Source organism: Grammomys surdaster, unplaced genomic scaffold (assembly GCF_004785775.1).
Source record: "Grammomys surdaster isolate TR1022 unplaced genomic scaffold, NIH_TR_1.0 125901, whole genome shotgun sequence".
NCBI classification, from domain to species: Eukaryota; Metazoa; Chordata; class Mammalia; order Rodentia; family Muridae; genus Grammomys; species Grammomys surdaster.
The window spans coordinates 907,383-919,867 of NW_021620725.1; the positions used below are offsets into that span (position 1 = coordinate 907,383).

The 12,485-nt window shown below is 40.0% G+C and overlaps 1 long non-coding RNA gene and 1 pseudogene across 1 annotated transcript; one reads left to right on the plus strand and one right to left on the minus strand.

The window, feature by feature from the left end:
- The first annotated feature begins 4,030 nt into the window (after positions 1–4,030).
- On the plus strand, positions 4,031–7,186 carry LOC114608444. Its single transcript, XR_003709372.1, has 3 exons — positions 4,031–4,119; positions 5,485–5,647; positions 7,138–7,186. It is a non-coding gene; the product is annotated as an uncharacterized LOC114608444 (long non-coding RNA).
- Positions 7,187–9,947: 2,761 nt separating this feature from the next.
- LOC114608472 lies at positions 9,948–10,540 on the minus strand (annotated as a pseudogene).
- Between the last annotated feature and the right edge of the window lie 1,945 nt (positions 10,541–12,485).

Consider the following 12,485-nt stretch of genomic DNA (forward strand, 5'->3'; position numbering starts at 1 on the left):
CTAGCCTTTTTAGGATGACTGCATGATCTAGTTTAAGAGCCATAGAGACAGAATGGACTACAGCTCTCATTATCTGGGACATATAACCTGTTGTGGTAATGTTCAGTTTCTTGCACACTCAACCCACAGTCTCACCAACATGACTTAACAAACACGGCTGAACAAGAGCAATAGATGTGCTAAAGTGAATGTGGGAGAAACCACGAGGCCTCAGTTCTACACTAAGGGCTACAGGCAACTAAGGGATGCTGAGAGATAGAGAAACGTTCCTCCATCTGCATGTAATATGCATGGAACAGTGATTGATGAAAAGAGAGACTGTGAATATGGAAACAAGACAGAGGGGTGGGAGGGTTTGAAGCGAGTAAAGGGAAGGGCGAAGTGATGTAATTATATTATCTCAAAAATAAATAAATAAAAAATATTTATAGAATTTAACCATTTGTTCCTTTTCCTTAAAGACATGGAACCAATCACACACCAAATATTATAAAACCAAGACACCTTGAGTGTTTAGTCTCCTTCCAAAGAGAGCCACTTTTCTGGGCTACTTCTGGTGCTAGGCAGACACTAATCCATCCCATTTAACATTTGTTAATGTTTACAGCATCTCCTGAGGGAAGATTAGTATTAAAACAGAGACAGAGAGGTTCAGCAACTTTCTGAAGCTCACACAATGTGGCCCTCTGTCTGGTCTTCATGAAATGAGCATCCTGCTCCATCACTTCCTCTCTGCCACGAGATTCTCTCACTGTAGGCCCACTGCAGTGGGGCCAGATGACCATGAACCAAAGCCTTCAAAGCCCATGCACTAAGGAAAGGTCATAAGAGCACCCACACAGAGGATGGGCATTCCTCCCAAACCAGGAGAGAATGAGTTCTTACTCCCATCTCTTTCCCTGCAAACACAGTGCATGAGGTGTGCCAACCTTTGATTAGGGGTTCTCAAGTCTAACAGTCACCACTCACTTAATTTCTCTACATGGTACAAATGGACTCTAGGAGTTATTCCTAGGTTGAAATGGGCTTTCTTTCGAGCCAGAGTGAACTAGCAGCTTCCATGACTTATCTTCCTTCACACCCCAGGTCCTGACATCATAAACTTTCACTAACAAACATGTGTCTGGAGTTTTTCTGGCCTTTGCTTCAACTCAGACTTCCCAATTCCCTTATAAAATCAATAATTCTAACAGCTAACATTTATAAGCTTTATCATATTGACAACATGAAGAGTAAAGTAAGTGCTATTCTCGTTGTTGTTCTAGCAGATGAAGGGAAGGGGTTACAGAGAGATTGATTTCTGAGACCATAAGCCAGTAAGTGGTGGAGTTGATTCAACCAGAGACCTGAATCCAGAGCCCCTGTTCTGAAGTCCTTCACTATGGAGATAAAGCAGACAAGCCTGAGTGGAGAATAATGTGAAGATCTTGCATGTTCAAAGTAGCTTGTTCTCTTTACCCAGCTTTTAAAAGTCAATGCAGGTGTGCACTGTGCACAGAGCCTGTGGGAGTTATATTGTCATTATTATTAGAGGTAGTCTTTAGCATTTCTATGGTACTTTATTCTTGTAAATTGCTCTCTAATTCATTTCATAATAAAGATTCACAAGTACATTGAAGTATATTGCATATTTATAGATTTGAATGTATTTGCATATGTATATGTTGGTACATATACAGAGGAAAAGCCATGAGTGGTTACTGAGATCCAGAAGCTAACATAATATAGTTTTTTTCCCTCATTGAACCTGACCAATAAAGCATGCTTTCCTTTCCTTGACAATCTTCAAAAACAAAACATTCTCTCATTCTAACAAGAGCTAAAAGTGGGGAAATTACAGTAGACCAAGTAATCAGTAAGTGAATATTTATTGATGGCAAACTTCAATGTATTAGACATTAAATTTAATACTGTATGGATATTTGATATTTGACATTTAGAAGAAGCCATTAGAAGAAGCCTTCTGTTTGGATGTTATTACAATTTTCTTTGCTCGACCCCCTTGTTCATGAGTATCCACGCAGATCCTTGAAAACATTCAACTCTAAGTAAACAAGTATTTGAATAAGAATCTCACATTGTCTCCCCTCTGGCTCTACAAGTTCCCAAGGCCAGGTCAAATGGCTGCCTTTCATCCTCAGCCAAGGACAAAGTTTACTGACCTTGTTACCAGTAAGCAAAGGGCTCTACCTGTGAGGTGCAAACAGGCATGCAGAACGCATTTAGAATCTGGGTTCCACTTTGCTATTCCTACATTTTTTTTTCATGCATTGAGATGGTATTAGACTAAACCAGATGCATTCAGCGGCACAAGTGCCTAATTACAAGGACTCTGCTGACTCGATAAGCCACAGTAAGTAATGGAAGTTCTACAGTTAAACAACAACGCCTTCAAAATCATATGCCATCATTGGAAAAAACATACACAACCGTCCTCTCAGGCACTACATATATCTCTGTTGGGATAATTGAATTCTGACTTGGAAGCAGCTTGAATTTAAACAGATTGAAAACGGTGTCTCTCTAAACCCTCGGCCCTGCATTACCAGGGTGCTGAAGTGGGTAGTTTAAAATAACACTCTGACAACTAAGTCGAACCCTTAAGAGGAATGCAGTCAACTCCCGTGCAACTCCCAGGAAATAAAAACAGGTTTTTATTTAATGCCTTTTATGTATGCCATGATATAGATTCTAGAGCCCATCATGACACAAATTTGGGAGAGGGGGATTAAAAAGAGAGCAGGTCCAACCACTTAATGAACACAGTTTCCTCGGGGTTTCATGTTTTAAACCTAGAGTAGCTCAGAGGTTTAATGCATATTCTTAGAGAACTACAGAATTCCAAGCTAATCAAATAATCTTCCACTAAATTAGAAATGAAAAGAAAAATCCACTTACCCTGAAAATTTCTTCTGGTGCCTGGAGACTGTGGTGTTTAGCGCCTCAGTTCCTGAAGCCATTTACTGACAGCAGACACACCGAAGCAAAGCAAACTTTGCCTTTCCCAGGACACAGAAACTATGGAATCATTTCCATACAGGAAAGAAATCACCTGGTTTTTGCCTCCGAGGTGGAAATTACATGTGAACTAAGTCTGTCAGCTTTCCTATCAGACCTCACTGCATGGTTTCATAGCTGCTTTCCCAAGGCACCGGTGTTCCCTAGAGGATTGGGAGGGACCCAACTGAATGTTGTTTGGGTTAGCCGCTCAGAGGCTCTCTGTCCTTGGTGCTGAGAGAGATGGAAGAGGCACAAGCTGGATTTCTCCCTGGCTCTCTCTTCCCTTCCCTCCGAGGCACTATCTGCTTTGGTACTATACTTTTTAGTATGTGTGTATTTTTCACTCAGTGCCTCTTTTAAGCCCGATGTTACCATTCCCTTTACCTTTTTGTTTTGACTTCTCTTTTATAACTATTACCATCTTCAGTTTAAGTGCCTTTCTGGCTTTTTTTTTTTTTTGTGGGTGGGAAGATGATCGGTTAGAAGGAACAGATCAACAAATGGATACCACAAGCAGTTAATGGAAATCAGTACAATTTAAAATACAATTGACAGAATAATTAAATTTGGAGATGTGTGCCTGTCTGGGAAAAAGGAGTTTATAAGAGAATATACCGCAATAGAAACATGAATATAGCTCACGATGAAGAAGAAGCCAGCTAATATTACGAGCAATATTAAATGTTTACTTAGCAGGGTTTCTTGTTTCCACAAAAGTTTACAAACACTTGTCAATTCGTCCTTTCTGCTTGTCCACGACATATGTGTTTTTTTTTTTCTAGTTTCTTACCATTAATTTTTAAACTCTAGCTTAATAAGCTAATTAAGATACAACTAAGGTTAGTGCCAGTGGGCATTGGCCTTGTGCGATCTTTACTCATGTGCACCTGTTTGAGTAACTCTTTGCCATGGAAGTCTACATAGTTCCTATTCTCTTGTTTCCGAGGTCTTCTACCTGCAGACGGGGCTGTGATTGTTCATTAGTTTCTCTGCCACGGATGAGTGCCTACCATCATCACGCAGAGTCCCCATTGGATATGGTGGAGACCTCTACTGGCGGAGAGGGATGGAGCCGCTGCAAATCTAAACACTATTAATGGCAGTGGCCATGTTTATTGAGTATGTACTATTGGCTGGTCATTTTATTTCACTGCTTCTTTAATCCTTTCAGCAACCTTACACAGTAGATGTTATTTTTTTCCTTCCTTTATTCGGGACTGGCAAATCAAGTCACACAAAAATTAACACAATTTAGGAAGCTAGCAAATAGAGCCAGGATTTAGACATCTTAATTCTCTTAACTACTATGGGTATAATTTTTCTGCAGGTGGAAAATTTAGTTTTCTGAGGTGAGTGACCATATGTCAGAAAAATAGTAGTTATAATGGCCATAATAGTGACTGTGGTGATTTGGAAGAGAAACGTACCCCCATAGACTGGGGCGTTTGAACACGTGGGCCCCAGCAGGTGGTACTGTTTGGGGGTTGCTTAGCAGGTATGACTTTGATGGAGGAATTGTGTTACTGGAGGCAGGTTTGGAGAGTTCATGGCCTTGTTCCACTTTCAAATTCACTTGCTGTGCTGGATAATTTTATGTCAGCTTGACACAAGCTAAAGTCATCTGAGAGGAGAGAACCTTAATTAAGAAAATGTGGCCATAAGTTCACACTGTAGACAAGCCTGTGGGGCATTTTATTAATTAGTGATTGATAAGGGAGAGCCTGGCCCATTGTAGGGACCATACCTGAGCTGGTGGTGCCAGGTTCTATAAGAAGTCAGGCTGAGCAAGCTAGAGGGAGCAAGCCAGTAACCTGCCCTGCTTGAGTTCCTGTCCTGACTCTTTCAATGATGGACCACGATATAGAAGTGTAAGCCAAACAAACTCTTTCCTCCCCAACTTGCTTTTGGCTGTGATGTTTCATCACAGCAATAATAACCCTAATTAATGCAAAAAGGGTAACCAGTGGCATTCTTAGAAATAACTAAAGCTTCCTGTCAGTGGCAACCACATAGACTATTTGCTGACAGCTGTCTGTAAAATCACTGTCAGGAGCCTGGTGGCTAGATCTACATTCTGCTTGTGACTGATATGCAACCCCTCAGCTTCCTTTTCCTGACGCTATGCCTGCTTCTTGCTGCTATTTCTCCCGGCTACGAGGGACTCTTACGTGTTTGAGGCCATCAGCCCAAATAAATTCTTTCCTCTATAAGTAGCTTTTGGTCATGGTATTTTTATCACAGCAACAGAAATGTAACAGATACAATGATATTGACAAGATGCTGTTTGTATGGTGACTTATTTAGGAAGCATGGTCTAAGTGCTGTTCTTGTCTGCATCAATCCACATGACACTTGCTTTTACAGATTCTATGATAAGCTCACTCGTGCCTTTTATATTCATATATGAGAGTCCTAAACTTGGGGTGTGGATGTATTTCAACAATTTCTTTCAAATTATTCACTAACTTAAGATTATGTTTTCAGTGTAAGTCCTATCCCAGTAGGACTGACTTCCTTGTGAGAAGAGGAAGAGATGGCAGGAGAGTACAGAGCAGAGGCTCTAGGAGATACAGGTATGAGGAGTATCTGGAAGATAAGGAAAAGAGCCTCAAGAAGATTGTTGCTTTGGAGTTCAAGCCTCTAATATGTAAGAAAATAATTTCGTCTTGTTTAAACTGTCTAGTCTGTGGAATTTTATGATAGTGGTTATAGCAAACAAATAAGAGACGTAGAAAACTAGCTGCTGTGTGCAAGGTTGCTCATAATCTTACTGAAGCAACATGTTTAGATTGAGGATGCTCTGAGACTACAACTCTCAACTTTAGGGAGGACCTTCAGTTTCCTCTTCTCTCGAGGGACCAAGAGGCTAGGTACTGCCAAAACTTGGTTTGTCTGATGTGCAGAACCAAGGTTTAACAGAATAGTATGTGAGAAGAATGAAGCAGGGACATTTTAAGGCTTTAGAGTGTCATATTGTTCATTTTTAGCATTATAGGTTTGCCTTCCAGTATCTTATGGTTTGGATGTGAAGTATCCTTCATAGGCTTATGTTCCAGCTGGGGGCGCTGTTTTGGAAAATTATGAAGCTTTTAGATCTATGACCTTGTTTGAAGAAGTAGGTTAGTGGGGGCAGGAGTTAGGTGCTATTGTTTATCCCTGATTTTTCCCAGAATCCTCTATGTTTCCCGACTGCTGACAGGATATCCCATGTGATTCAGGTTCCTGCTGCTCTCGCCCATGGCAACTTCCGCCATCATACTTTCCCAAAAGAATGAACCATCTTCCAAGAACTGCGAGCCCAAATGAGTTTTTTCTTCCTTATTATTTCAGGTATCACAGCAGCAAGAACAATAAGTCAGATATGGTGACTCACATATGTAATATCTGTTAGGAAGCTGAAGTAGGGGAATTTGAGTTTGGGCCCACCTTTAGCTACATAATGATTCCTAGGCCAGTCAAGGCTAGAGAAACCCTATCTCGATGCTTGCCCTTCCCCAAAGGTCACTAAGGCACCTGTTTGTTCCCTGTACCTTCACACACATCATGCCTCATGATAGTGGTGCCCTGACGGTGTATGAGACTGGAGGGAAAGGTCTCGTTTTGAGACCCCTGTTGAGAGCACAAAATAGCCTCACTGGGAAGGAATCTTCTTAGCATTTGTATAATGACTTTCTTTGGTAAAGTTGAAAGGAAGATAAAGAAGGATAAAGATTCTCATTCTATTTCTATATAGATGCACCAGGAGGGGGAATTACTGGATGTACCCAAAGTTGTGCTTCTAGGCAGGCAGCTCAGCCTCAAGTCAGCTGTCTCTCAATAGCTATACTGAGTGTTTGGAGAATAAGAGGGCTTGGTGTGGGACTTGCAAATGGAAAGAAGCAAATATGGGGGCTCTTTCTTTCAGATCATCAGTGGAGGTAATGACAAGCAATTGCGTGCCTTAACCAACCTGGTACTTCTCATTCATATCACTGCATTGAGTAGTTTTTTTTTCAATAAATAAAACTCTTATTCATGATTGGCATTAGAGATTTTGAGGTCTGCTTCCTGGGAAGAACTCCAGAACACCCACAGAACAGACACATCTAGGCAAAAAATCAGGGAAAGCTAAGCTCATTTCTCTCGTCCTTCTTCCAGGAAACCTTCAAGGTAACGTGACTGCAACGTTCTCACAAAGCAGCCAATGGGTGCGATATCTTTAACTTTGGAAGAGGAGAGTTCAAAAGCAGAGTAAGGGTATAGGGTGCTTCTGATAAATGGATACGTCCAGTGGTGCTGTTTGGAAGGAAATAAGGCAAGTCTTAGGATGAAATACTCTTTGGTCTTTGAAACACTGCTTCAGGCTCCCAATTCAGCAAGAACTGCCCTGAGCACCAACCATTGAGTCCAGCATGACTTCTCATGGTTTTTAAACCTCCACAAAACGTACACTCACCAGGACAGTATAGAGCCCAATTGAAGCAGGGTCGGGAGACAGTGTGAGGGTCCTACATGAACACAGAGCATCATAGTTCATTGTGAGGGATGTGTCTCAGTGTGAATTTGATTTGATCCTCACCGTGACTTTAAGTGGAAAATCAAAGACATGGTCTGAAGGACAGTCTGGTTTTTTTGTTTGTTTGTTTTGTTTTGTTTTGTTTTTCAATGAAATCACCCCAACCTCCTACCTATCCCTGCATTGTTTGATTTGGTTTGCTTAGCTTTTTTGAGACACAGTCTGAGAAGGAAGTGCTTGGCCTATGCCTCTTACATGCTGAGACTATACAAACATGTGCTACCATGCCTGGCTTCAGAAGTTTTAAGGAGACAAATTGGCCAGAGTTGGTAGTGACGTAGACAGTGTGATTACTTTCTCCCAAGTTTAGCTCCCCTGTCTTCTATGATGAGGCCTGGAGATAGACAGGAACTAAGAAAAGCCCATGTCTCACATTGGGATTCATTGTTACTGTAATTGTTATATACTTCCAGTTCTTGGAAGAAAACTAGCTTACCTCACTCAACTTATTTATCATTGCCCAGTAGTGAGTGTCGGTCTCGCTTGTTTTCCGTGGAGTCTTCCTGGTCAAGCTGTTTCATATCCCCTCACCCTGCAACAGAGCAGGAAAGAGTGGGCATAGTAGCAAATGAATAGATGGCATTTGTCCTTAAAGTAATGCCTAACTTCCTATGCACTTCAATCTCACCTCTGTCTGATGCCTCTGCCATCATTGTCAGCCGGTTTCAGCTAATTTCCATGAGATAATCTATGATCCTTCTAGTATTCTCTTGCTTTCTACCCTGAGGGTTTCTTCTTTCTCAAACACACAGAAATGGGAATGAAAATAAGCCGGAAATAAGCCAGAATTAGAGAAATTTGTATCTTTTCCCTACTGTGTGTGTGTGTGTGTGTGTGTGTGTGTGTGTGTGTGTGTGTGTGTTGCAAGGCTAGGAAAGAGAGTATGTATGTGATGTGTAAGTGTGTACAGGTGCCATGGGGCATGTGTGGAGATGAGAGGACTACACCGTGTGGTCCCCATCTCCTCCCACCTTTATATAGGTTCCAGGGATAGAACTCAGGTTGTCATTCTTGTTAAGTACACCACCCACTGAAAGATCTCCATAATCCAAAATTTCATATGTTTTAACAATATTTTTTTTTCAAGTGCAGATGAATACAGGTGTCCCTAGAGGCCAGAGGCACCAGATTTCCTTGGAGCTAGAGTTACAGGTAGCTGAGAATTTCCCAGTATAAATGCTGAGAACTGAACTAGGGATCTTTGCCAGAGAAATTTATGCTTTTAACTACTGAGCCATCTCTCCAGCCCCCAAGTTTTTTTGTGTTTTTTTTTTAATTTGAATCGATTTGTGGTTGACAGGTATGACAAACTATATTTTCCAAAGATGATATCATTTATCATGTTCTTCCAGACTTTTACCACCCTGCCATTAACTGGAAAAGCCAATCTTCTCTTCTTAAAGGGGCAGTCCTTTATAATCTTATCAAGTTCCAGTGCACAGCAAGAGTGATGTTATATGATGCCCAAGGCCAAGTCATAAAAACATCGCGTGTTTCTAATTTGTTTTCTGGAGATGCATGCTTTTGGAACTCAGCCACTACGACATAAGAAAGCTTAAGCTACTTTGGAAGGCCATGTGGAGATGACCTAAGGTTGTTATCCCATAGCCCTGGCTGATCGCATAGCTAAGAGTCAGAAACAAAAACAAGGCATTTTTAAAGCAGCTATTCTGGCTCTCAGTTGAACTTTACCCAACTAGTGCCATGTGGAAGAGAGACATAGTACCCCTGTAAAGTTTTACCCAAATTTCAGGTTCATGAGCAAAATAAATACATGATATTGTTTTAAGCAAATAATTCTGTAATGTAGGCATAGATAGCAGGTAACTTGAGGCCCATGGATTACAGAACTTGTCACACTCTGCATTCAGAAAGAACACATTTCAAGTTTTGCTGCAGCCCATCTGATTTTGAGGCAACTGCCGGCTACTTACTTGGTGTGTTTGACTTGAATCTCAGATGCCATCTGCTTTAGCTTCATAAATTTTATAAGACCTTGTTGTTCAAGATGCGGGCCATGAGCCAGGATCAACAAGACCAACTTCACCTTGGAAGTTGTTAGAAGCAGAGATTATTGATCTCTCCTGCAAACTTACTGAACGCAGGATTTGCATTTTTTTTGAATCTGAACTTTAATTATGTACATAGTGATATAAGAATGAGGAGTTCCAAGGCTTGTACGTTATTTCCATGTGAAAGACTGCAGATTAGTTGGCCTGTAATATGGCATCACCCAAAACAGCAAAAGGACTTAGTGTTGTTTTGCCTGAAGAAAGCCAGTTTACTATATCCAATACTGATTCTGCCACTTGTCTGTAGAAATACTGATTTACCGTCTGGAGTTTCCAATGTTTACCTACAACTGATTAAAATGGGCAGAGCATGGAGTTTTCTATTTATTTCCAGGTGACTTCTTCAAATTTCCTGGCTTCCGAAAATTTAGCTTCCACACATCTTCTATGACTATGTACTCTCGCAATCCCCAGTCGTATACCTTCTCCCCAGTGACCTGGGGAATGGTGATGACTTGTGGGTAATAGACAGAGGCACCTAATCCCATGAAAAGAGGAGGATACACCAGCTTCTTTATTTTTGAACCTCTAGCAAGGAGGAGTCCAACAAAATCAGTAAAACCAGTCACACCGAGTCTTGGGAAAAATCCAGGAGGCTTATTTTGAAGATAGTTACAGTTGTCAACTCCCCACTGCACAAAGTGTTCCCCCTTGGGTTTAGTATGGGAGTATATCTCCTGACACAAACTTGTATACACTCACAGTGATGTCGGAGTTGTGAGATGTTTTCTTCAAGCTGAGTCCTTAGCTCCCCCACATACTTAGACTGACCCCCAGGAACTGAGTAGCGTGGAAGCTCATCGATCCTCGTGGAACTGCTGTTAGGCGAGTCCTCTTTGAGTGCTATATAGACTCTGCAGGTGAGCAGGCTCAGGCTGGCTGGCCCCACTGATCTCTGAATTACCTTGAACATATTGCTGGCAGCTGCAACTCGGGCAGGGTCACCAGGATTTGCATTCTAACAAAATAACTTTCTATTCATTATATGTAGTGAAGCTACCATATGAAAAATAAATAGATCTGTAAAATAGATCCATCTGTAGGATTGGACAATAATTTTCTCTTACTTGAAATATTTGTATTGTGCTACAATGCACATAACATAAAATCCATCATCTTAATCATTTTAAATGTATAGCTTAGTAGTATTAAATGAACTTATAATGTACACATATCACTGCTCTATCTCTTCTCAAGCTTTAAAACTGAAGCTATATGCATTAATTAAAAATTACCCATTTCCAGGGTTAATCCTTTCCATAGAATACAATTTTTTCTCAGTTTTGAAACAAGTCTTTATATGATTTGATGTTCATCATTTTATTCTACTGCTGGCTTGGTTTTGTTTGTTCTTTTAAAATTTCTTATGTTGGGCTATGAAATACCTCAGTGGTTAAGGGCATTTCTTGTTCTTGGAGAGGACCTGGGTTCAAGTCCCAGCACCCTTTGTGGCTCACATGCATCTATAGCTCCTATTCCAGGGGATCTAGCACCCCCTACTGGCCTCAGAGGGTACTGTACACAAATTCGGTGCACATACACCTGTAGGCCAAACATTCATACACATAAAGCAAAATAAATGCAATTTTAAAACTTCTTTATGTTGTAAAGTTAGCTTATTGATTTGGAACCTTTCTAATTTTCTAATGAAAGCATTTATAACTATAATTTTCTCTCTTAGCATGGTTCCCACTGTTTCCCCATAAATTTGATATATTTTTTTCCACTTTCATTTGCCTTGAAATAGTTTCCCATTTTCCTTGTGATTCTCTTTCATTGGTTTGCTAAGAGTATTCGAATTTTTTTTATAATTTGTAAATTTTCCAGTTTTATTCTGTTAATGACTGTTAACTATCCCATTGTGACCAGAGGAAATATTATCTCTGTCTGCTGAATCAAGTTGGCCCCATTATGATAAATCCTTTACTTGTACTCTACTTGGTTAGTCTATCTGCTCCTAAGGGTGGGATTTTGAAGTCTCCAACTAAAATATGCAACTTCCTATTTCTTTTTTCAATGCTTACAGCTTTGATTTCATGTATTCTGATGGTTTGTAGATGATTAAAGAGACAATTATGTTTATAAGTAGTTATAATTGCTATATTTTTTGATTAATGTAAAATGTCCTTTGTCTCTTGTAAACAGTTTTAAAGTTGATTTTGGCTGACATTCCTTTCTTTAGCCTTGCTTTCTTTAGGCTGCTATTTATAGGAAACAGTTCTCTATCTTTTTACTTTCAACCGGTTTGTTTCTTTGAGTCTAAAATGAGTCTCTTGTAGATGGCATATAGTTGGATTATTTTTTAAAACTAGTCTGTTAATCTGTCTTTTGATTGACCACTTTAATCCATTTGCATTTAAAGTAATTACTGATAAGGAAAGGCTTACTTCTGTCACTTTTGCTATGTGTTTTCTGTCTTTCAAAGCCATGGCTTTTAATCCCTTATTTATACATTACTATCTCCTTTGGTGTTTAGTTGATTTATATAGTGAACTGTTTAAAATCTTTCTCATTTCCTTTTGTGTGTATCTTCAACTGCTTTCTTAGCAGTTACCATGGGGATTACATTTAACATCCCTAGGTTACATAACTCTGATTTCAATGTGCAGCAGTCTAACTTCAATGGCATATAAATACTGTCCTCCTCTATAGCTCAGACTCTGTCCCTTCCAGTTGTTGGCATTATTAAATTATATCTTTATATGTGTGTGCCTCAAAACACAGATGAATCATTTCTTTTAAGTGCATTAATCTTTTTGAAATTATGTAGAAAACTAAATGTGGAATTCTAAAGTCGAAGTAATGCTACTTGTTAGGCTAAGAATTGTTTTTAGGGAATTATAACTATTTCCTAAATC